The sequence below is a fragment of the Mirounga angustirostris genome, unplaced genomic scaffold (genome assembly GCF_029215605.1).
Source record: "Mirounga angustirostris isolate CCGP_5_RB_7025 unplaced genomic scaffold, mMirAng1.0.hap1 SCAF_10, whole genome shotgun sequence".
Taxonomy (NCBI): domain Eukaryota; kingdom Metazoa; phylum Chordata; class Mammalia; order Carnivora; family Phocidae; genus Mirounga; species Mirounga angustirostris.
The window spans coordinates 122,277,996-122,303,663 of NW_026991718.1; the positions used below are offsets into that span (position 1 = coordinate 122,277,996).

General features: G+C 46.2%; 1 long non-coding RNA gene across 2 annotated transcripts in view; it reads left to right on the forward strand.

The window, feature by feature from the left end:
* LOC135361690 (uncharacterized) overlaps window positions 1-25,668 on the forward strand; it is a 120,695-nt gene that overhangs the window by 60,314 nt on the left and 34,713 nt on the right. For both annotated transcript variants that reach the window (XR_010405372.1, XR_010405373.1), the window contains exons 2-3: window positions 2,439-2,528; window positions 4,921-5,138. This is a non-coding gene — a long non-coding RNA (uncharacterized LOC135361690). The remainder of the gene's footprint in view (window positions 1-2,438; window positions 2,529-4,920; window positions 5,139-25,668) is intronic.

A 25,668-nucleotide genomic window follows, 5' to 3' on the forward strand; every position in this document is an offset into this window, starting at 1 on the left:
GTTCCAGGATCCCATGCCGATACCACGTCTCTTCAGGTCTCTGTGGTCTGTGACAGTTTCCTTGTTTTTCATAGCCTTGACAGCTTTGAGGAATACTGCTCAGGCATTTTGTAGGCGGTTCCTCAGTTTGGGTTTCTGTGACGTTTTGCTCATGTTTGCACTGGAGTTAGGGATTTGGGGGAAGTGCCCTTCTCGTGACTTCATATCAGGGGGCATGTGTTCTCCTCAGGATTTATCACTGGTGACCCATGACTTTTTTACAGATCTAAATATAGATCAAGATATAGAACATTTCCAGTTTTCCAGAATGTTACCTCCTACCCCTTTTCCAGTCCACTGTGGGGGTTTCTGTCACTACCAGTTAAATGAACTGAGGAATCATTGGTATGTTCTCTTATTTGTCTGGCTTTTTTTTGGCAAAACATAATGCTTTTGAGATGCAGCCCACTTTGCTTTTTCATTGTTGCCTAGTAGTCCATTGTAGGGATACACAGAATCTATTTGTTCATTCTGCTGTTGATCAGCATATGGGTTGTTTCCACTTTGGGGCTATTATGGATAAACTGCCATGAATATTATTGTGTGGTTCTTTTTTTTTTTAAGATTTTATTTACTTATTTATTTGAGAGAGAGAGAGAGAGATAGCGAGAGAGAGCACAAGCAATGGGGGAGAGGGAGAAGCAGCTTCCCCACTGAGCAAGGAGCCCGAGGCAGGACTGGATCCCAGGACCCTGGGATCATGACCTGAGCCAAAGGCAGACGCTTAACCGACTGAGCCAGCCAGGCGTCCCGTTGTGTGGTTCTTTTTGTGGATATGCCATGCTTCAGTTTTGAGAGTCCAGGTTAGGGGCCTTTAACCTCATCTCTCCAGCTTTCACTTCTGAAGACTTTCTAAAAATGCCCTCATTTGCTCTCTCTACAAATAGATTAGGGAAGAATTAAGTCTCTAAAAGGAACAGAGAAAAAAACTCTTGCTAGGAAACGAACATTCAGTGTGTTAGCAGATCTCTCAGCTCTGGTTCCAAAATATTTCTTTCTTTTTTTTTTTTTTAAGTAATTTTTTTTTAAAGATTTTATTTATTTATTTGTCAGAGAGAGCGAGAGCGAGCGCACAAGCAGGGGGAGCGGCAGACAGAGGGAGAAGCAGGGTCCCTCCCCGCTGAGCAGGGAGCCCGATGCAGGACTCGATCCCAGGACCCCGGGATCATGATCTGAGCCAAAGGCAGTCGCTCAACCAACTGAGCCACCCAGGAGTCCCCCAAAATATTTCTTAAATATGCTTGCTTCCCTGTTTTCCTAGCTCCCACAAGGGACGAAACCCTTGTCTCTCCCCTTCTCCCTGAACTGGTCTTCTCAGTGCTGCACCCCTACCCTCCAGTCCATTCTCCACACGGCAGCCAGAGTGGTCTTTTCACAACACCAATCAATCCTTGACCCTTCACACACCATTAAGGCCCCAGAAGCTTCTGTCTTAGGAGACACTTCCAACTCCCCCTCCTATGCTCCAGACCCTATATGGCATGTAGCTCTGCCTCATCTCCCTCCCCAACAAGCTCTTTCCCATTCATCTTTGCACTGGCCATTCCCTCTGTCTAGAATGCACTTCCCACGGAAATCTGCATGGCATGTTCCATCCCTTCAGTTAGGACTCTGTTTCACTGCCACCTGTGTAGAGAGGCCTTCCCTGACTACCCAGTCACCCAACTTGTGTCTTTTGATTGGGTAAGTTAATCCACTTACTTTAAAAATAATTACTGATAGGCAAAAACGTAGACTGTCTCCATGTAAAAAACTCTTTTCTGACTGTTTTGTAGTTCCTTTTTTCCTCTGGTTGTCTTCCTTTGTGTTTTGATGACTTTTTTATAGTGTTATGTTTTGATTCTTTTCTCCTTATCTTTTGTGTCTCTACTACAGGTTTCTTCTTTGTGATTACCACGAGGCTCACATAAAACATAGTTATGACAGTTCATTTTAAGCTGATGACTAAATTTCTCTCACATACAAAAACGCTACGCTTTTACTCCCCCTGCCCCATTTTGTTATTGATGTCACTATTTACATCTTTTTATAATATGTACCCATGAACAGATTATTTAGCTATAGTTATTTTAAGTACTTTAGTCTTTTAACTTTGATGCCAGCATTAAAAGGGATTTATGCACCACCATTACAGAATTAGGGTATTCTGAATTTTATTGTGTGCTTACCCTTACCAGAGAGTTTTATACATTCATATGTTTTCATGTTCTGCTCAGTGTCCTTTCATTTCAACATGAAGAACTCCCTTTAGCATTTCTCAGAAGACAGGTCTAGTTGTGATGAACTCCCTCAGCTTCTGTTTGTCTAGGAAAGTCTTTCTCTCTCCTTCATTTCTGAAGGACAGCTTTGTCGGGTAAAGTATTGTCTGTTGACAGTTTTGTTTTTCTTTTCCCTTTCAGCACTTTGAATGCATCCTCTCTCTATCTCCTGGCCTTCGTGGGTTTGCTGAGAAATCCTCTCCCAGCCTTATGGGGATTCCCTTGTAGGTGGTGAGTAGCTTTTCTCCTGCTACTTTCAAAATTCTATCTTTGACTTTGGACAGTTTGATTTTAATATGTCTCGTTGACGATCTCCTGATATTCAGCCTGTTGTTCTTTGGATATTATAGTTATGGGTGTTCATTTCCCTCTGGAGATTTGGGAAGTCATCTTTCATGAAATCGGCATTTCTGTGGTGGGTTTGGAGCCTGGGCTCTCCTGGTCTACCTTCTTGCTGCCAGCACCTCAGGCATCTCCTCCTCCACTGCTTTAGATGTGGTTTCCTTTGGTTCTTTCAACACATTTAAAAGAACTGATTTAAAGATTTTGTCCAGCAAGTCCAACACCTGTGCTTCCTCAGGGACCGTTTCCTCAGACATTTTTGTGAGTGTGTGTATGTAAGGGCCATACTTCCTTGTTTATTTGCATGTCTTATGGGTTTTATTGTTGGAAATTGGGCATTCTAAATAACATAATGTGACAACTCCTGAAATCATATTCTCCCTTCTTCCCAGGGTTTGTTGTTTTTTCTGCTTTTGTTACTGTTGTTTATTTGTTTAGTGACTCTCCTAGACTAACTCTATAGTCTCTGTATTTTTTGCTGTTTGTGGCCCCTGAAGCTTCTTCTCAGCTTAGTGGTTACCCCTTGATTGGACAGAGGTTTCCTTGAATGCCCGAACCAGAAAGTCTCCCAGGCTTGGCCAAGGGCTTCTGTATGCATGTTGGGGTGCACTTTCACTACCTAGCCCAGCATCTACAGCGATGCCTTGACCCTCACTTCCTGCTTGCAGGGAGCCTCAAGGTGAGCCAGCGGTGATCACTTAGGGCCTTCTCATCTCATGTCTTTCCTGATCATGCATACAGCCCTCGGTGTGTGCACAGCCTTCTTGTCCAAGCCTTCTGTGGAATTCTCTTTCTCCAGCTTTTCCTTTCAAGTGTTTTGGTCAGCTTGTTGTTTGTCCAAACTTATTTCTCTTTCAGGCAGCTAAAATGGTAAATAATTGCTACTTACTGCTTTTGACAAAAGCTCCTAGGGGGGAAAAAAAAGACTGTTCACACTGGCTGAGCTCTGAGCCAGGTCAAATAAGGATGAGCCTTACAAGTGGGGTTTTCCAGGGGACTTCCAGACAGATCAAGTAATGATGATTCTCTGAGATTGGGGCTCTGGAAAGCTCCAACCCTGTTCTGACTCTACCAGTGGCTGCTGGGCCGCTGGCTTTCCCAGTGATTTGTTAGTGATTTGGGGCCATTAGTTTTCAAGGTTATTATGGGCTGGAGAGCATGGAACAGGACTAGGGCAAGTTAAAATGCCACAAAGCTCACTGTTCTTATCAAGAGTCATTGTTTTTCTTTTTTTCTTTTTTTTTTTTTTAAGATTTTATTTATTTATTCGACAGAGAGAGACAGCGAGAGCAGGAACACAAGCAGGGGGAGAGGGAGAGGGAGAAGCAGGCTCCCCGCTGAACAGAGTCCGATGCGGGGCTCGATCCCAGGACCCTGGGATCATGACCTGAGCTGAAGGCAGCCACTTAACCGACTGAGCCACCCAGGTGCCCCAAGAGTCATTGTTTTTCTTGAAAACAAAACAAAACAAAACAAAACAAAGCACTCCCCCTCCCCCAATTGCTGCAAACTTTTGGTTAATTTCTAACATTCTGAAGTAGTTGATTCTGACAATTTTTGCCAGTGTTCTTATTGCTTTTATGGTAGAGAGGGGTTTTTGGAGAATCTGACTCTGCCATTTTTTTGATGATGTCACTCCTGTGTAGACAAACTTAGGCCTTTTCTTCTTTGTGATATATCTTACAGTTTTTATGCTATTGTTAATTTTCTCTAGCTAAATACCACGATGGATATACTGTAGTTGAACAAAGTTGGGTTTAGTGACTTGTTGCAACAAAGAGAGACCATACTTTATGGAGCTGTGAGGCCCTTATCAGAGGTGTTACAAAGTACTTATTATAGGATTTGCACCTGGGTCAAGTGGTTTTGAGAAGGTTTCAAGGAAGTGGGGCTTTTCTCTGAATTAGATGCTTTCTGGAAGTGAAGGCAAGTATATGATTGCATATTTTAATATATCTTAAGTAGAATGTGGTAGGAATAGAGTGAGATTAAGGCTGTAATTGATAAAGAAGTAGTAGTCACCCTCAGTAGCTAGGGTTGGGGGCAGAGTAGGCTAAATAATGGCTGCCAAAGACTCAGATCATAATCCCTGGAACGTGCGGATGTTCCCTTAGATGGATAACTGGTCTTTGCAGTTGTGCTTAAGTAAAGGATCTTGAGATGGGGAGAATATCCTGGATTATCCAGGTGAGCCCTAAATATAATCACAAATGTTCATATAAAAGAAAGGTAGAGGTTCACACATACCCTCTCTCTGTCTCTGTGTCTCTGTCTTTTTTAGGAGAAGAGGATGTGAAGATAGAGCTGAGAGAGATCTGAAGATGCTGGCACTGAAGATTGGAGAGATGTGGCCATGAGCCAAGGAATGCTAACAGCCACCAGAACCTGAAAGAGGCAAGGGATGGATTCCTTCCTAGAGCCTCTAGAGGGAGCACCGCACTGACCACACCTTGATTTTGGCCCCGTGAGACTGATTTCAGACTTCTGTCCTCCAGAACTGTAAGATAATAAATTTCTGTTGTTTTAAGCCACCAAACTTGTAGTAACTTGTTTTAGCAGCCCTCGAAAACAAATAGAGGGGATGTTTGATCATTTTTATGGTTTGGACAATGTCCTCATTTTTGCCCAAGTTCATGGGTTAGGGGTTGAATTGTGTGCCCCCCAAGTTCATATGTTAAAGTTCTAACCTCCAATACCTTAGAATGTGACCTTATTTGGAAATGGCGTAGTTGTAGATGCAGTTAGTTAAGATGAGGTCAGTGCACTGGGCCCTTAAACCAATATGACTGGTGTCCTAATGAAAAGGGGCAATGTGGACACAGAGATGCACATACGGGGAGAGCACCACGAAGAGGTTGGAGTTATGCTGCCACAAACCCAGGAACTACCAGAAAGTAGGAGACAGGATGGAACAGGCCCTTCCCTTGCGCCTTCAGAGGAAGTGGGTCTTGCAGACACCTTGATCACAGGATTGCCCCCTCCAGAACTGCCAGACAAGAACTTTCTGTTATTCAGTCCATGCAGTTTGTGGTACTTTGTTACGACTTTCCAGCAAATGAATACAGTTCAGAGATGATTACAGAGTGGTCTTGCTTTTGTCTTGCTCAGGCATGGTCACAGGGTAACCTTGTCTGATGTTGATACTCTATGTGATTGTTTATGTTCAACAGGAAAATGGCCGCACCTCGTTGTGAGCACTGGGCCAGCTCTCCCAAATGTCAGGGATGCTTTTCTCTTTCTTACCGCAGAATCTCTCCTCATCTGATAGATGTCCACTTTGTGTTGTCTTTAAGCATTTTAACTAGTTCTTTTTTTTTTTTTTTTAAGATTTTATTTATTTATTTGACAGAGAGAGACACAGCGAGAGAGGGAACAAAAGCAGGGGGAGAAGGAGAGGGAGAAGCAGGCTTCCCGCTGAGCAGAGAGCCTGACGCGGGGCTCGATCCCAGGACCCTGGGACCATGACCTGAGCCGAAGGCAGACGCTTAATGACTGAGTCACCCAGGCGCCCCTATCTAGTTCTTTTTAAAAAACATTTAAATCTTCCATCCAGTTGGCATTTATTCTGGAGTGGGGATGGGGCAGAGTTGTACGGCCTCGAGTAGAGGCCATGATCAAAGGGGCTTGAGGTCCAGACTTGCTGAGGTCTGTATGCACCTGAGTGTTCCACAAGGCTATCTTAGACCAATCCCCTCAAGCTGATTTGTACTTAAACATAACCTCAGAACAATCCTTCAGAGCATTTAGGGAGTAGTTTCTTTTTTTTTTTTTTTTTTAAAGATTTTATTTATTTATTTGAGAGAGAGAATGAGACAGAGAGAGCATGAGAGGGTCAGAGGGAGAAGCAGACTCCCTGCCGAGCAGGGAGCCCGATGTGGGACTCGATCCCGGAACTCCAGGATCATGGCCTGAGCCGAAGGCAGTCGCTTAACCAACTGAGCCACCCAGGTGCCCCTAGGGAGTAGTTTCTTTATCTCTTCCTTGTCATTCTTGATTGAAGGAAAGGTGTCAGCCCCCTTTAGTTAGAACAGGTCGTGGCTGTGAGTGCCTTCTCCCTACAGACATTAATTCGGAAGATAGGCTCATCAGCAGAAAACCCTCCCAGAGCCCCACGTGCCCCGGGCATCTCCTCCATCTATTTGGATAAGTGCAGCTCAGGATCAATTATGGATGAGCCTCTATGGGAGATGAGTAAGTGGGCTGTTGTCTACTTTGAAAAATTAATGGAATCTGATTAACACAAGAGCACACTCCCTCTTCCTTGAGCTGGAGAGGCTCACATCTCCATAGAAGCTGGAGGTGGGGGTGGGAGTGGGGGCAGGAGCCCCTGTGTCTGTGTGGAGTTAGATTTGATTCATGGAGTCATGCTTTGGACTTATCTACCCCCTTGACAGATGAGAATACTGAGGCCCATCAAGGTTAAACAGTTTGCCCAAACAGCAAAGAAGGAAAGACAATAGTCAATTACTGTTCTTTTTAAAATAAATGTTTTTAATATGGAAAATTTAAAACCTATGCAAAGCAGAGAGATAATATCAAGTAGACATTTCAAACTTTTTGGTCTCATTTTACACTCTTAAAATTTTTTGAGGACCTCCAAGAGCTTTTGTTTCTGTGGCTTGCATCCATTGATATTTACTGTATTACCATAAAACCTAGACATTTAAAAATATTAACTCATTTAAAATAATAATCCCATTACATGTCAACACAAATAACTTTTGTCCTTGATAATTTATTTCTATTCTAAGCTTTTAGATGGCAGTTGTACATCATCCATTAGATTTTACTTTATTTTATTTTGTTGTTATTGTGGTAAGATGTATCAAATTTACAGTTTTAACCATTTTTAAGTGTATAGGTCAGTAGCATTAAGTACATTCACATTGTTGTGCAACCATCACCACCGTCCATTTCTAGAACATTTTCATCATCCCATACTAAAACTCTGTCCCCATTAAACACTAATTCCCCATCCCCGCTGTCCCCAACTCCTGGGAACCACCATTCTTCTTTCTGGCTCTAGGAATTTGACGATTTTGGGTGCTCCCAAAGTGGAATCATATGTATTTGTCCTTCTTTGTCCGGCTTACATCACCTAGCGTAGTATCTTCAAGGTTCATCCATGTTGTAGCGTATATCAGGGTTTCCTTCCTTTTTAAGGCTGAATAATATGCCATTATATGTATAGACAGCATATTGTTTATCCATTCATCCATCAATGGACATTTGGGTTGTTTTCACCATTGGGCTGTCGTAAACAGTGCTGCTTACGAACATGGGTGCACAGATCTCTCTTTGAGACCCTGCTTTCAATTTGTTTGTACATACACCAAGAAGTGGAATTGCTGGATCACATGGTAATTCCATGTTTAATTTTTTAGGGATCGACCCTACTGTTTTCCACAGTGGCTGCACCATTTTACATTCCAGTTTCTCCACATCCATGCCAACACTTGTGGTTTTCACTGATAATTTTTTTTTTAAGTAATAGCTGTCCTAATGGCTGTTGAATAACCTTTTAATAAAAAATAAACTATATTTTTCCAAAAAAAATTAATAAGAAGAGAGGCATTGTTTTACATTTTGCAGATCCTTTGAATATCTGGCTTAATAGGCAGCTAGCTGTCTTCTAAGATCTGCTTCTGCATTTAACAGTTGTCCAATCACATGCCATGTAACCTCTGGAAAATTCCACAGTACCCTCATGAGAGAGAGGAAGAAAGGTAAATGACATTGTAGTATTATTAGAAAGATAATTCTGTCTTTGCAGGCCTCAATTTTAATACCAATTCAGGGTCTATCCTTTCATCTCTTCTCCCTCCTGTGCCTCCCCTCCATCAATTTTTTTTTTAAAGATTTTTTATTTTTAAGTAATCCTACACCCAACTTGAGGTTCGAACCCACAACCTTAACCCACAACCCCAACCCACAACTCAAGATCAAGAATCACATGTTCTACCAACTGAGCCAGCCAGATGCCCCTACCCCTTCATCACTTTGAAGCAAATTGGTAACCATCAATTATTACCAGCATCATAGTGGGTGCTTTCTTGGGTTGGCTTCTTAATCCTCGTTACAGATCTACTTTATGAGCACACGTGAATATCTGCTTGTTCACTTGTGGGAACCAGGCTCCAGGGATGTTAGGAAATTTTTCCAAGTTCATGCCTCTGGAAGCTGATGGTACACAGGATGGTGCCCAGGTCAGATCTTTATTACACATTCTCTTAAATTTGACTTCAGACTGTGGGAGTTGTTGGGGCTGCCACTGGCTTGCTTCTTTTTCCCATTGGGACTTTGGGGAAGACCTTCCCTACCTCTGTCTTTCAGAGACATGCGGATGCTCTTTCATAGATCTTCAGGAAGACCTCTGGGCCAGGCCTCATACAGGCTGCTGGGCATGGAGCTGGGTTGGATGCTGCCGTGTGAAGTAATTCTGGTCATTTCTTTGTGCAAGAGCTAAGAAGGCATTTGCCCTCCCCATTTGGAGGCCCAGCCTAGGAGTGGAGGAAAAACAGCAGAAGGACCTAAGCTGGTGGAGTTTGGTATGGTCTGCTCCAGTTTGAACCAGGATACCTCCCCTCACTGAAGAATCACAGAGTTGAGAGAGGATGGGACTCCAAGGTCATATAGTCCTGACTACCTCCCAGGACAACCAGTCTGTGGATGGTACTCTCATTGTTAGAAGCTCAGCTCATGTTGAGTAACCTTCCAGGAACAACCCAGATCTGTGTTATGATGGGAAGAACCCAGATTGGGAGTGGAGATTGCTGGGTATGAGATTAAGGTAGCCATGGGTAAGCCCATCCCCCTCTAAGGGTTTTTCTTTGTTGTGAAGAGAGCTGGTCTCTGGTTCTTTTTACCACTAACATTTTGGTTTATTTTCTGATTTGGCCTCCTTTTCTCCAGAAGTGACCTTCAAGAGCTTGGGAGAGAAGCTCTGGTCCCCTTCAAGTGTGGGCATCACAGTTCCTCTTGGGGCACATTCTCAGCTGCCCATCCATGCACTAACTCTGGAAACACCCTTGTCTTCCCCTGGCTCTCTTGTGGAGTTTGATCCCAGCACAGACCTCTAGGGATTCCAGAAGCTGGATTCCACAGACCCTGCTACATTCCTGAACACCAACAGCTGCTTCATCTACCTTCTGTGACAACCCCCCTCCCCCAACACCAACCTCTGACTTTATAAAAGACTTAGTAACTGAACAATCTATGAGACTTTCCATGCCTTTGCCATATATCCCAATCTATTTTCAAATAGTGAGACCTCTGACAGGAAGAAGAAAGAAAAATAAAGCAGAAGAGAGCTGGGGCTCACACCGCCTCTTTGGTTTGGAAAGGGTTTGGATATGGCTAATCCAGTCCTGGCCTGAGAGTTATTCCAGGCTGGCAGGCTGGACCGCCCATCTCCATGGCAACCGTTGTTATTGGTAACTGAAAAAGCATCTCCAACAACAGACTGGAGTGGCTGCTGATGGTTTTCCCTTCTAGTTGAAAGTGAGAGGAGCCAGGCTTTTTGCTGACTGATCCTAAGTGTTGGGCTCTTTGCCCCCATTCTGGGATCTTCAGTTGACATTGGACAAGCAGAAGCCACCCTTCTATTCCCCCTCCAACTTCTGTGGCCTAAGTGGTGGGACAAATTGACTTAGCGTGTATTTTCCAGCTTCCTTCTGAGGGGCTAAGAAATCTGCTCAAGGATATCCAGCTAGTAAGAATCAGAAGTTAAAGCTTGACCATCTAATTCTGAAAGCATGCTTGTGACCACGTGGCTGTTGTGTCTCTGTTCTTTTTCTCTGAGATTCCATGGAACCTTCTCAGCCCTCCTTGTGATACCATTGGTCTGTTTAATTATTTGTGAGGACAGGTGGCATCTCGTGGTGTTTCGTGGGCCCCCATGAAGCCATCTCACTTGATTGTCCTGTCGTGGAGTCAGCAGGAACTCAAGATGCCATCGACCTAGAATTATTACAGAAGCAGAGGATTGGCAAGGTGAAGCGACTTGCTCACCCTGGCCATTGTCTCAGACTGCCTGCTCTCCTGTCGCACTCTCCCTCCATCCCAGTGGGACGGGTGCAGTGGGGCAGACCTGCTGCAGGAATGAAATTTAGGCCGCTCTCGCAGAGGACCTTTGGGCGCGGCATTATGTTCTATTGCATCTCTCTGTGGGTACTCTCATTTTACAGAACATTTCAGGCATGCTTCCACTGATTGATTTTCCTGAGTGGGCTTTGGAATCACTTTTGTTAGGACTTAGATCTGATCCTGCTGAGATTTTGAGTAGAGTTGTACACTGCTCACAATTCATGAAGGCCCTGCCACATGGAAGTGAGGAAGAACCCAGAGTTCGGTGTCTGGTCATCTGTGTTCACATCCTAGCACCCCTTCTCAAGAAGGACCCTCGTCTTTCTGATCTCTCAGTGGCTTTGGACAGAACTGACCACTCCCTCCATCATGAACATTGTCCTGCCCTGGGCCCCTGTGACCCCACCTCTCCCTGGTTTTCCTCTTGTCTCTCTGGCTGCTCCTTCATGGATCCTTGTGTTCTTCCTCGCCTACCTGACCTCTGCATGTTGGAGTGGTTCAAGACTTGGTCCTAGGTGACACCATCCACCATGCCTACGGGTTCGGTTCCCTCCTGTCCCCAGCTCACACCTCTCTTTTGAGCTCTAGACCTGCATTTCTCATGGAAGACATTGCAGCTCTCCCTGGATATCCCTAAGACATCACAGACTCAACCCCCCCCCAAACTCAGTATGACCCTTCCCTACCAAAACTTGTCTCTCCTAATCCTCTCCACCCCACCCTCCATTGCAGTGTTACCCATCACAGAACATGGTGCTATTCTCTCCTCAGTAGTCTAGGCAGGACCTGGGGAATCATCCTTGACAGGTCCTCCCTCTCAAGTAATCCATCACTAAGTCTTGTTGTTCCTCTATTCTAAAAAGTCTCTAGAATCTGTCCATTTCTCTCCATTCTACTGCCATTGCCTTCATCCATCCACTGTTATGGCTGGCTTTCTTACCATTCTCTCTTCTTCCATTCTCCTCCTATCTGTTCTGTACTCTAGTTAGAATGACCTTAAAATACAAATCAGGTCATATTATTCCCCTGCTAAAATCCTTTTACAGGCTTCCCCTGCTCTCATGATAAAGATCTGTAGTGGTTTTAAAACACAGCTGCAGAGTACATTCTCCCCCTTGAATCTAGGTGGTGAGTGTTTCAACTAATAGAGTATGATGGAAAGGATGTTGTGAGACTTCTGACACTAAGTCGTAAAAGGCCATGCAGCTTCTGTCTTGTCGGTGAAACGTTAGTCTTTGGAGCCCTGGGTCACCACGTAAGAGGTTTTTTTTTTTTAAAGATTTCATTTAGCCATTTGACAGAGACACAGCGAGAGAGGGAACACAAGCAGGGAGAGTGGGAGAGGGAGAAGCAGGCTTCCCGCCAAGCAGGGAGCCCGATGTGGGGCTTGATCCCAGGACCCTGGGAATCATGACCTGAGCTGAAGGCAGACGCTCAACGACTGAGCCACCCAGGCGCCGCACCCCCCCCCCTTTTTTTTTTTTACCACGTAAGATGTTTTGATCACCGCGAGACTTCCATGACACCAGGTCCAGGCCATGGGGAGTCTACATATTGGTGTTTTGGCCAACAGTCACAGCTGAGCCCAGCCTTTGAGTTATTTCAGACTAGAAGCCAGATATGTGAGTGAAGAAGCCTCTAGATGATTCTGGATCCCCCTACTTCAGCCCCTGAATCACCCTCGCCATTCATGTCTTCCCAGCAGAATCTCCAGATTTTGAGGAGCAGAGATAAGCCGTTCATGTTGTTTCCTGTTTGAATTCCACAGAGAGCATGAATATAAAATGGTAATTGCTTAGGGTGGTTTATTCAGCAGTGATAACTGTACCAAAGTTCAGATCTTCCACAACACACAGTTGGTGCACAGTGACTATTGGATGAGTGGAAAAATGACTGATGGTAATATTATCATTGATATTTTTGGGGAGGCCTATTTGGGAGTCAGGAGAACTTCTGCTGTTGGTTCCAAGTGACACAGCACTCTCCTGGGCACTTCTTACAGCAACTGGGAGCAGATGGGAAGGAAAGGGCCTGGGCTGTGTGGGGCTTCGGCCGTGGTGGCACCCAGGGGGGAGGAGAGTCTCAGGGCAGGCCAGGGGCTGGCGGGTCAAGCAGGGCGTACACTCCACGCACCAGTTCTCGACTTTGGCCTTTGTACCTGATTACTGAAAATCGGCCATGGTAGGTGGAGACAGAGCCCATTCCTGACTTGATGGAGAACTTGGATAGTGTTCCCTCACCCTCCCTGGGCCCCATTTTTATACAGATGTTAGACAAGAGCCCCACAAAAGTCTGCTCCTGCTCTATGGATCTGTACGTAAACACACCCAGGAGACCAGGCAGAGCTGCTCATAAGTAGCTCTATGATCCAGGCAAAGTCAGCAGGGAGGGTTGCAATTTGTAATTATTTAAAAAAATTAACCAATTACATCCTCAGCGCATTCAATTCCTAATCCCCTTGAAAAGGATCTTTAGGCATCTAATTGACATATTTTAAGAGACATATTGGCTATTAGACATCAACTGACATCCTTATTAAATATCAATTAACACATTCCCTAACTTGATATTTAATTAGCTTGCTGTAGCTATTCTTTTAAAAGTCAATTAAGTGCTTAGAATATTCTTACAAGTTGACTCCACTGATAGCGATTATGTATGAATTCCCGTCATAAGTGGTTTTTAGTTAATTGCAGGGCAAGCTGATTCTGAGTATACATATCAGGTCTTTCAATAAGAATTTTAGAATCAATCATTAGATACTCAATGAACCCTCTTCCCAGTGCTGATTATGAATAAAAGTCACGTCTGGCTCTGGGACTCTGGGCTATTGTATTTTCACATGACTGTAGAAACTCTCGGTCAAACAGTCCGTGCCCCAGCCTCTAGTTAGAGTCATGCTTCATTTTTTAAAAATTGTGATAAAATACACATAGCATAAAATTTACCATCTTAAACATTTTTTAAGTACACAGTTCAAAAGTGCTAACTACAGTCACATTGTTGTAGAACCAATCTCTAAAACCCTTTTTATCTTGCAAAACTGAAGCTTCATATAATACCCATGAAACAACCTCCCATTCCTCCACCCCCCAACCCCTGGCAATCACCCTTCTACTTTCTGCCTTGAGCAGTTCGACTGCTCTACGTACCTTGTGTAAGTGGAATCATACAATAGTTGTCCTTTCATGACTGGCTTATTTCACTTAGCATGGTGTCCTCAAGGTCCATCCATGCTGTAGCCTGTGTCAGAGTTTGTTTGTTTGTTTCTTTTTTTTTTTTTTAAGATTTTTTTAAATTTTTATTTGACAGAGACACAGCGAGAGAGGGAACACAAGCAGGGGGAATAGAAGAGCAAGAAGCAGGCTTCCTGCAGAGCAGGGAGCCCGATGCGGGGCTCGATCCCAGGACCCTGGGATCATGACCTGAGCTGAAGGCAGACGCTTAACGACTGAGCCACCCAGGCGCCCCGAGTTTGTTTCTTTTTTAAGAATGAATAATTTTCCATTGTGTGTATAGACCACATTTCAGTATGCATTCATCTCTCCGTGGACTCTTGGGTTGCTTCCACCTTTTGACCATTGTGAATAACACTGCTGTGAACACGGGTGCACAAATATCTCTTCAAGACCCTGCTTTTAATTCCGTTGTGTATATGCCCAGAAGTGGAATTGCTGGATCACATGGTAATCCTGTTTCCTTTTTTGAGGACATACTTCATTTTTAAGTTTATTCAATTCATTGCATTCTTTGAACACCTTGGCTAGGTGGACATTCCTTCAATCAGGAGCTCATTCCAGGGGGGTTGCCAACCCAGGCGTAATTTAGCCCAGTGGGGCTACTGCTATAGTAGGGAGGTCCTAGCACAGATGGCATGAGTGGGAGTTCTAGTAAATCACATGGTGTGGGTGTGGTGCAGCAGAGGCATCAGGAAGGAGGAGAGGTAGCTGGGTAGGGGAGGTGTGCTGAGAAGAGGTAACACAGCAGGCCCGGGTTTCCCCCGCACCCTCGTCACTTCCACAGTGCTGGATGGTTCCCTCACCCCACGCAATATTTGTCCTTCACCTCTGGGGGTAATCTCCCTAAAATTACTGAGTTCCTATTATCTGCCTGGAACTCTGCTACATTTTCTCACATCATCTGTCTGAGAATGAGGAGTTGTGAGCATTTCCTCTGCTTTGCACACAAAGCTCTTGAGGCTCAGGAAGGCTCACTAAGCTGCCTGGGGTTCCAAAGGGCTCAGAGCTGAACAGTCCACGCCTGACTAATGCATACCTGTGTGGCTTCCCCCTACCCTCTCACGGCTGAGGAGCTAGGGTGGTACCTCAGGCAAAGAGGGGGCTTGCTTGGGGGTGTCACTGTTGGAAATATCCAGAGCTGTCTTGCGGACGAGCTTGGAGTAACTTGAGTAGCCTTAGGATCAGTAGCTGGACCAGTTAGTGGACCTTGTACGGTTCACGTGGGAAAGGACTCTGACCCATCAAAGTCCTCAAGAATGGGGTGGACAGGTCCCAGAGGCAGTGAGTTTCCTGTCACCTAAAATGTGTTAGCAGAAGCTGAAGGATCATTTGACTACTTGGGAGCAAGTTGCACTAGGGAGTTCTCAGGTTCACAAGCAGTTCGTGCCCACAGTCTTTGCATTTACTGCTCATTGTGTCGGAAGGGCTCTTCATGTGTGCCTTCTCAACTTTCACATCTCAACTTTAATGCTTTAATGTCCCCTCCTTGAGGAAGTCTCCCTTGATTACTCACTCAGGGTAGGTTTCTTCTTCTCCTACCCTGCTAGTCTCTATTTCAGAGACCTGTCTGATTCCTATATAACATTTTTCATAGTTTGTAATTATTTAGTTTATTTGCTTGTTTAATGCCTGTATCCCTGATACAGACCAAGTTGTTTTGTTACGATCTACATCCCTGGTGCCCAGCACATAGTAGCATCTCGACATGCATTTTTTGGATGGATGAGTAGATGGATGGATGTATAGGTAGGTGGGTGATTGGATGGATGGATGGATGGATGATGGATAGATAAATGAATAGATAGATGGATGGGAGGATGGATGGATGGATGACTTCCCAGGGTTTCAGGTTCAGACTTCTCTGTGTGTTCAGGACATCCATATGTATACATTCTCTGCTGTGTGTGGTTTCATCTTCAGTTCCCATGGGCAAGAATTATGACTTCTCCTTAGGGAGTCACTGTAATGAACTGATTAGGAGATCATTACAAGAGAGAATATTTAGATTTTGACCCCAGAATTAACCACATGAACTTTGATGATGAGAATCAGAGACTGGGAAAATTCATTTGAACATAGTTTAACCTGCTTTTCAGCATGTAGGCCGCTAACAAGAATGGCTATCTTTCACATCCAAATCTCCTCTAAAGGGTTCTCTCTGGATGTCCCAGAGTCACGGCCAGCTCTCTTAGAGTGTAGCCTAAAGACCTCCAGAGATAGGTTCACTCCGAGCTTTGTTAAAATGCAGATTCTGGGGGCGCCTGGGTGGCTCAGTCAGTTAAATGTCTGTCTTCGGCTCAGGTCCTGATCCCGGAGTCCTGGGATCGAGCCCCACATCGGGCTCCCTGCTCGGCAGGAAGCCTCCTTCTCCCTCTCCCATTCCCCCTGCTTGTGTTCCCTCTCTCACTGTGTCTCTCTGTCCAAGAAATAAATAAAATCTTTAAAAAAAAATGCAGATTTTGGGGCCCACCTCAGACCTGCTGAATGAGAACCTTGGAAGTAGAGCCCGTGGTGGGGAGTTTCTGAAGCGCCCTGAAATGATGCTGGCTCCAGTGGTACCCTGTCTGATTCCAGAGAGTGTCAGTGCCTAGGCAGATGGGAGACTGTAGCACAGACCCTAACAGATGATGCAACAGGCCCAGAGAGGGGCAGTCACCTATCTGAGGTCACACAGCAAGTCCATGGCAGAGATCAGACTAGAATCTTCTCTTTCTTCTGCTAGACCGGCTTCTTCCTGATAATGGGTAAGAGGGAATGGGATTTAGGGTTAAAATAATCATAGTGCTCCCAACCTTAGATTTATATTTAACAGTTAGCCCCAATTTTCTACGAATAATGTCCATTAAATAATTAATGTTCCTTAAAATAGTCTGTGCTCCCTCATGCCTTTTTATTCCTGGAACATCAAACTCTTTCAGATCATCATTAATTAAGATGCTTGATAGCCCCGAGAGGTAGCCAGACACCCACAGAAACTTGGTAATTCATTCTGAATACCATGAGACACAGTCTGCATTCCAGAATGTTCCAAATTCAAAGACTGCCAAGGAATGAGGACGAGGTGGGACTGGAGAGAGACTGCCGTGGGTCCCAAGGTTGCCACTCACCAGGCAGCCTGCTGAGTTGTTTCCATGCATTCTGGTGTGTCAGCCTCACAACCCGGTGCAGGGGAATTATCAGTTTACAAATTGAGGCCACGGAGGTTCAGACCACAGGGCTGTCTCTTCAGCACATTCCCACCTGTTGAGGTGGTGACTTGTCCTATGCTGTTTTTAAAACATGCTTTGCTTGTTGGTTGATCAGTCCTTGACCAGCTTGGCTGAGTGCAATGGAGGGTGTTCATCCTGGGATGAAGTAGAGATGAAGAGAAGGGTCTGCAGAGTTGGGGTCTGGGGTTGGGCAGAGGCCATGCTGCAAAGAACCTTCCTCAAGGTGACTGGTTATTTGTAAGTCCGTCTTGTGTTATTTATAAGTAACCTTCCCTTACATCCGTCAAGGCCTTCATAGGTACCAGACACTATCACCCCTAGCTGTTTGTTCTTTCATTTATTCAACAAATATTTATTGAGCACCTGCCATGTGCCAGGCACTGTTTCAGACACTGGGGGAACAGCAGTGAGCAGGATAAAACTTCGTGACACAGGCAATAAATCCACCAGCAAATTAATGAATGACTCACTGTGACCCATGTGATGAAGGCTGCAAATGTTGCTGTGGTTCAGGCGTTGAGGAGGCAGCCACTTCAGGAGGGTGGCCAGGGATGGCCTCTCTGAGGGCCAGAGATTTTAGGCTGAAGGACAAGGAGGAGCTGCTGTTCGAAGATGGGTTGTAAGGGTGCTCCAGGCATGTGCTGAGGCTCAGAGGTTAGGAAAAGCTTGATGCGTGTGTGGAACCCAGAGGAGACCCCATTGCTGCCTTATGTGGTGGGAGGGTGGGGGAGTGGGGAGGGTGAACCAGTGGGTCTGGGCCAGGTCCACAGGATCAGAGCATGAGGGCAGTTTAGCCCTGGGTAAGGAAACAGGGGCCCCTGGAAGGGTTGGAGCAGAAGAGGGACACGAACTGACTTATGTCCTGTATGATCCCTGTGGCTCCGGAGTAGACCACAGGTGGGAGCAGGTAGCTGCAGGGAGCCCAGGTGAATGGGGCTAGTGGCCTGGTCTGCGGATGGAGTAGTAAAAGCATGAGCCAAGGTCACACCCAGATATATTTGGTGGAGGAAAGGACACCCACCAAGGCTCACTTCTGGCTGTTTGGAGGCTCCCTCTGGGCCAGGGTAGGGATTTCTCTCCCTCCCATCAGGCAGGTGGCAACACAGAGCCCCCCAGGGGTGAAGTTCTCTCAAGCACTTGCAGCTCTAAGCAAGGCTTCTGTCTCCCTGTGTAGCTCTGCTGAATCCAGGGACGTGGTCCGTCAAGAAGTGGGTGAATTCATCTTAGGAGGAATCCCCGCCCTGTAGGCGCTGAAGGCTGACACCGCCTCTGTTTACAGTGAGCCCCTCTCCTGGGCTCAGAGAGGTGTGAGGGCCAGCCGGCTCTGGAGGAGGTCACAGTCCAGTGGGGAAGGGAGATAAGAGGACCAGGCATGACACAGTTAAATAACTACACTCAGCAGGAGCTCTGATGGTGGGCACCAGGAGGCCTTCCTGGAGGAGGCAGCAGGGATGTGAGGGATGCCAGTGAGAGTGGAGGGTGGTGGTACGTGGGTAGTGGGTCTGAGAGACCCTCCAACAGGCGCTATTTTGGGATTGAGGATTAGCCTCATCTGTCCAGGTGGGGAGGCAGGAGACCTGGCTTATGGCCTCCATTCTGCCCTGAGTGACCAGCCACATGAAGTGGCCAGTCACAATCCCTCCGTAGAGTTCCTTCCACCCACTGAGCCTCTACGGGGTACCTCTCAGTATTCCCTGTTCGTGGTAAAAATAATTTCTCCAACCCTCTCAGAAGATTTATAAATCTATTTCATTTCTTCCATATGGCATATGTTAAAAAGTAGCTAATTATTTAGATCAACATACTATTTAAGATTATATTACAAAGTTTATGTTTAATACAATCGTTATACAGAAAGGAACATTTTTTATCTTGCTCCTTTAAAAAGAAACACACAATTTATTTTGAATTAATTATGTAACAAACTGTACAGTTTGCTGACAAACACATCTTTAAATGACATCTCATGTTTGACTTGGGGAACAAATCCATGTTAAAATGGAGATTGACATTTAATCATGTTCATCATCAAAACAGAAAAATTGCTCTCATGGTTGATGTTAAGGATTTTTGCATTTTGTGGCTAAAATAAAAGCCACTGGTTATTAGTTAATTTTGAGGTTTGGTTTCAAATTAACTAAATAGGAGTGAAGGCTTCAGGCTGGTGTTGGTAAGACCTAGTTAAGGAACACATTGTGGGCTCATTTTTCCCTCCCGATAAATGAAAAGCCGAACTGGTTGTACTCCTGTCTGAATTTCCTCTCTCTATAATTGGTTTTGAAGGTGCTGGAAGCATATGGATATGCTTTGTAAGGACTGTGATCAGATGGCACCAGTGAATGTTACCATGAGGCACATACAGTGAATTATCATTTCAGCGATATTCATTAACTTGTATTTCAGATTCACTGTCGTCAGACTTCCTGTCCTTAACCAAATTCTGTTGTGGATACAAATGAAACAGGGTATGAGTAAGAATGTGAACCTGAAGTGTCATACAGACAAAATCCTGCAAACAAATGTGAAATTACAACAGCGATAATGCCCTACATAAGGTGCTTATTACAGTGCCCAGAATATACTAAGTGGCCAATAAAAGTTCACTATGGTGATGCTGATAATTAATGCCATGAAGGAGAGGGACGTGGTGCACAGTGTGTGTGATACAGGATTTAGTCCAGAAGTGAGGGCTGTGGAGCTAAACTTCTGTGTGACCATGAGCCAACTGATTAACCTTTCTGTGCTTCAGTTTCTTTGTCTGTAACACGGAGATGATTAAGATGTCTGCCATAGATTTGTTGTGAGGTTTAAATGAATTAATATATACAAAGTGCTTAGAATGTTCTGAGCACACGGTAAGAGCTAAAAATGTTACTTTCAAAAACTCATCTTTATCATCATTTTACAGTCATCATATTGTTATGTCCAGGGAGGCTTTGCAGAGGAAATGACTTTGAGCCGAGCTATGAAAGATGAGTCAGTGGTAGCTAGGCAACAGTAGGAGGGACAAGCATCCCAGGCTGAAGGAACAGAACAGTATGTGCAAAAATTCCTATTGGGGGAAGGATGGTGGTGCATTTGGGGGGTGAACAAAGCTAGTGGGGCTGCAGCTGTGTGATCAAGGGGGAGTGGGACATAAGGCTGGAGAGATAAACTGGAGCCAGAGCAGAAAGAGGCTGGGAGGCTTGACTAGGGCTTTTGGTGTTTATCCTCAGAACAGTGAGTGCCAACCAAGGGTTTTAAGCAGGGGGAGAATCCAAATCGGATTTGCCATTTGAAAAGCTCCCTCTAGTGGCATTGGGGAGAATGAATGGGAAGAGCCCAAGAGGGCTTTGGTGGGATGGGGCTAGTCAGGAGGAGGAGAGCAGAGGAGACTCTGGTGGGTGGACCCACAGGGAGCTGGTGATGAGTGGGGTTGATGTGAAGGGTGAGGAAGAGGGTGGAGGCAAGTCCAGCTTCCCCTTTAGTTCATGTAGCCATTGGGTGGACGATGGTGTCTGAGAATGATGGTGGTGGGGTGAGTTGCTTTACCTCTCTGAGCCTCACTTTCCTTATTTATATTCTCCATCCTGTTGTGAGGATTATTAAGTAACAGAACAAATGAAAGTCAACACAGCCCCTGAAATATGTCTCCTTCCCCCAGACTCAGCGCTTGAGACCTGCCTCTTGGCTATCTTGGGTGTGGGTAGAATGGAAGGTACCTATCATCCACATTGAAGTCTCTGGGTCTTCATTTCTCATCTCTAAAGTGGGGTTCAGAACCCCTGACCCACAGATTTCTATGAGCCCCTGAAGGATGACAAGTGAAGGAGCTTTCTGCCCATGGAGGGCCGTACTCCTATGGATCATGGTCAATCAGGGGCCGGCAAGCCTGGGAACGTCTCTGAGACATTTGCTCTTCCCACACCCTCCCTTCTGCAGCATGCTCGGGCATATCCACTTATATGTGCACAATGTACGTGGACGCGCATGTGAGCTCACACAGTCCTCCTGACACAGGCACACACCCCTCAAAAGATTTTAACTTAGGGCTCCAGAGCAGTGCTGTCCAACAGAAACATAATGCAAACCAAATTGATGATTTTAAAATTTCTTGTAGCCACATTAAAAAGTAAAAAAAACCCGGTGGAACTCATTTTAATACCACATTTTATGTAACCCAATATACCCAAAATATTATGTAATCAAAATAAAAATGTATTGAGATATTATAAGTTCTTATTTTTTCATACAAAGTCTTAGAAATCCATTGTGTATTGTACACTTTGAAGACACGCGTGGCTAGTGGCTACCATACTGGACAGCACATCTCTGGATTATCTGCCCATTCAACAGATGGGGAGCCTGAGGGTCAGTGACTGGCTCTGGGGAATGTAGGCTCTTGGCTTTATCCCCTACCACCCTGCCATGTAAGGTGTCCAAGGTGCCCCCCCGCCGGCAGAGCAGCCCCTGCATGCAGCTCCCACCTCCAGCCTCCCAGGAGAGGTGATGGCCGCTCGGCCCCTTATTTAACCTGCTGGCTTGTGATCTCCCTCTGAGGGAGCATCAGCTGGAAGCACCGGGTTCACAGGCAGGGAGGGAATGCGTGGGTCTGCCCCTTCTCTTACACCCCCACCTGGAAAGACCACATGGAAGGCAGGCAAGGATGAGATGGATGTAAACACAGTGGACACGGTTGATCTGGTCCTGGGGTCAGTACATCCATTCTGCTCAAGTCCCACCTGTAGCTGCTGAGGCCAGAGTTCACTGACAATGGGCGGCTGACCCAGATCCCAGCCCCTCCCATCTGTGAAGGTAGCTTTGTCTTCAGGCTAGACAGGAGGTAAGGAGTCCCCTAGAACAGTGGGTCAGAGCCCTTTAGCTTGGGCTCAACTGCTGCTGAAGGCCTTTGCATCGACTATCACATGGGCTGCAGGGTGAGGCCTGCTGGAACTGGGCCCTTTGAGAGCAGGGTTGGAAGACTAGGCCACGGAGGGCCTGTGGGCCACAGGGGTTGGAGAGGAGCAGGATTCCTGGGGTGGCTTCCTGGGCTCTGCCACCTGCCACCTGGCCCTTGGAGAGGAGACAGGAACATCTGCCACATACTCAGGGCCAAGTGCCATCAAATTTAATCCTCTCATTGACCCATGGGGAGACCATCCAGTATTTTACAGATGAGGAAACTGAGGCTCAGCAGGATAAGGGAACCTGCCCAACGTTCCACCGTCAGTAATGGGAGGGGCTGGATTTATTTCTGACCCTGCAGTAGGGGTGCTTTTGTCTGTCACTGAAGCCAAACAAGCTCCATTGCTCAGCCAGATCTCTCACTAGCCTCCTGTCCCAGAGAGCCAACTACCCTGTGGGTTAGGGTTACCTCAAATGCAACACACCCAACCTCAGCTCCGACTGGCCTCTGCTCTGTCCCCTTTCTGGAGATGGAGGGCTCTCAGAGCTTAGAATTAGACTCCCAGAAATCACTCTGGACAACTGCTGCCCCTCCCTCAACCCCACACCTAGGGATTCATTCTCTCATTCGTCCAACAAACATTTATTGAGCACCTACTATGACTAGGCACTGTTCTAAGCTCAAAGGAGAAATCAGTATTCAAAATAGACAAAATGTCCTACATTCTGTCTCAGGGACAGACTAAACAATAAACATAAAAAATAAGCAATTGATGTGTGTCAGAGGATGGTAGATGCTGTGGAGAAAACAGAGCTGGGTAAGAAGAATTGGGAATTTTGGGAGGGGGTGGGTTGCAATTTTTAATAGGTGGTCAGAGTATCTCTTTTAAAGAAGTGGACTCCGAGCAAGGACTTCAGAGGATCAAGAGAACTAGTCATGGGTATATTGGAGAGAAGAGCATTCCAGGAAGGGGAACAGCCGGAGCAAAGGCCCTAGGGAAGAGATGGGCCTTGTGTGTTCATGGAATAGCAGAGTGTGGGTGCAGAGGAGTAAGAAGAGGAGAGAGAAGTTGGTAGATGAGGTAGGAGAGGAAACAGCAGGGGGAACATGCAAGGCTTCATAGGACATTGGCTTTTACTCTCAGTGAAGTGCGCAGAGGAGTGAAGTACTCTGATCTGCCCTCTAAAAGTCTCAAGTGGGGAGGCAGGGAGGCCAGTAAGGAGGTTGCTGCCAAATCCAGGTGAGACAAGATGGCAGCCAGGACCAGGGGTGGGTAGAAGCAGATTAGGTTCAATTTGGATTGTGTTTGGAAGGTCCAGCCAGGAAGGGCTTGTTGAAGGATTAAATGTGGAATGTGAGGGGGAAGGAGGAGTCTAGGGTGACCCCCACCTGCACCCCAACACCCCGCGTTCGGTCTGAGCAACCAAAATGCGGAGTCACCACCAACTGCGATGAGTATGACTGTGTGTGGAGCGGGTTGAGGGAAGACCAGGAGTCCACTTTGGATGTGTGGGGGAGACACCCACATGGAGATGCTGAGAGGGAGCGGAGTTGATGGGGCTTGCGTGAGGAGTGAGGTCTGGGCCACTGTCACTGGCTTGGAGGTGGAGTGATGCCATGGCCTGGAATTGTTGGCAAGGGCTGAGTCCCAGGGTCTTGGGGCAGAGGAGGGGACTGAGGAGGAGTGGCCAGTGGGGTGGGAGAAGGACCAGGAGGACCAGGCCGCTGTGGGTCAAGAGAGGAAGACTGAGTTCTAGCCAACATGGAGCTCATCCGTGACCGCCCTTCTCCACGTCTGGGCAGTCCCCCTTCCACCCCCGTTGTAGGCTGAATAATGGCCCCCAAAGATGTCAGCTTCTAATCCCTGGAACCTAATGTGGAAAAGTGGTCTGTGCGGATGTGACTGAGTGAAGGTTTCTGAGATGGGGAGTTACGTGGGCGGGCCCTAGGTAAGATCACGGCTGTAAGGGGGGCTAGAGGGGATCTGACACAGGCTGAGGAAGGACAGTGTGAGCGCGGCGGTGAGCTTGGAGCCCGGGCAGCCTGAGTCTCTGAATGTGGTGGCCCCTGGGAGCTGGAAGAAGCAAGGAACGGATTCAGTGCTGCCCTGCTGACACCTCGATTTCAGGTCTCCAGCCTGCAGAACCGTGAAAATAAACTGTCACTTCAAGCCACCGTGTGGCAGTTTGTTGCAGCAAGCCCAGGAGACAGCCGCACTGCCTCCGGCATCACACACCCTCCTTGCCCTCATCTTAGTCATCCGCGCCCAGCAGGTGTACCAGCCTCAGCACCAGACGCCTGCTCCTGCCCTCCCTTCATGCGCAGCCTGACCCGGTCGCTTCGCTCCCGAATCCCCCCAGCACAGAGCCCACATCTATTAACCCGAAGTGCAAGACTTTTCCTGACCTCGCCCCCCACTACTTCTCCATGTTCGCTTGTCACCACTGCCTTCCCCCTCCTGCTGCAGCTGCATCAGCACGTTCTCTCAAGCTTCTGAGCCTTGGCACCTGCTGTTCCCTCTGCCTGGAACCTCTTCCAGCAGATATCCCCAAGTATGTCCAATGGCTTGTTTCCTCATGGACTTCAGGTCTTTGGGGCCTTCCCCGATGACCAATTTCAAAGTGCAATCCCCTCTTCCTCATGTTTCTGATTCCCCTGCCCAACCTTGTCTTTCTCTATGGTACTTATCACTACCAATGAATTTAACTATTTGTTCGTTATCTGTTGCCCTCTACTAGAATTATATTTCATAGGGGTAGGGAATTTAGACTGGGTGCCTTAGACAATGAACGTTTATTTCTCACAGTTCTGGAGTCTGGGAAGTCTAAGATCAAGGCGCTGACAGGCAGTCTCCATGTCTGATGAGAAGTCTGGACTCTCATCTCTTTATAAGGGCACAGATCCCATCCTGGGGGCTCCACCCCATTGACCTCATCCAAGCTGAATCACCTCTGAAAGGTCCCACCTCCAATACCATCACACTGGGGATTAGACTTCAACATATGAATTTGAAGGGGAAACAGTCATTCAGTCTGTAGCAGGAGGGTTTGGGGGTGATCTGTAAGGCCTTCTGGGACCCTCAATCCTTTGCAATCCTGAAGGTCAAAGATTCCTAACCTTTCTGAGCCATGGACCTCTTCTTCTCTGAGCAAGCCTTCTAAATACATAAAATGGGTTGGGTTACAAAGGATTCCAATTAAAATGCAGTTACCAAAATATTAGAAAAACATATTTTTGATACAGTAATAAATGTGCTTCTTTATTAACGCACTAAATACCAAGAGCTAGGGAGAGGTCTAATTAGTGTCATAATTTTGAAGCAATGATGAGTATAAACAATCTTTTAAGATAGCAGCAGTGATAGTAATGTGACATGAAAATATCTGTGATTTCTCTTGGTGACAGTCATGGGCACTGCAAATACTGTGGTTTGCTGTTACCATTCACAGGGGAAGGAAATAATACATTTCAGTTAGAGGTGAGTGAAGAGAAAGATATAATCTTTTTTCACTTCCAAGTTTACCAACCCTCCCCCACTCCATGAAGATCCCCTGTCATTGCTGGAGTTGGAGGTGAGCCGGGAAGGGCTCAGACCCCAGCATCTGTCAGCA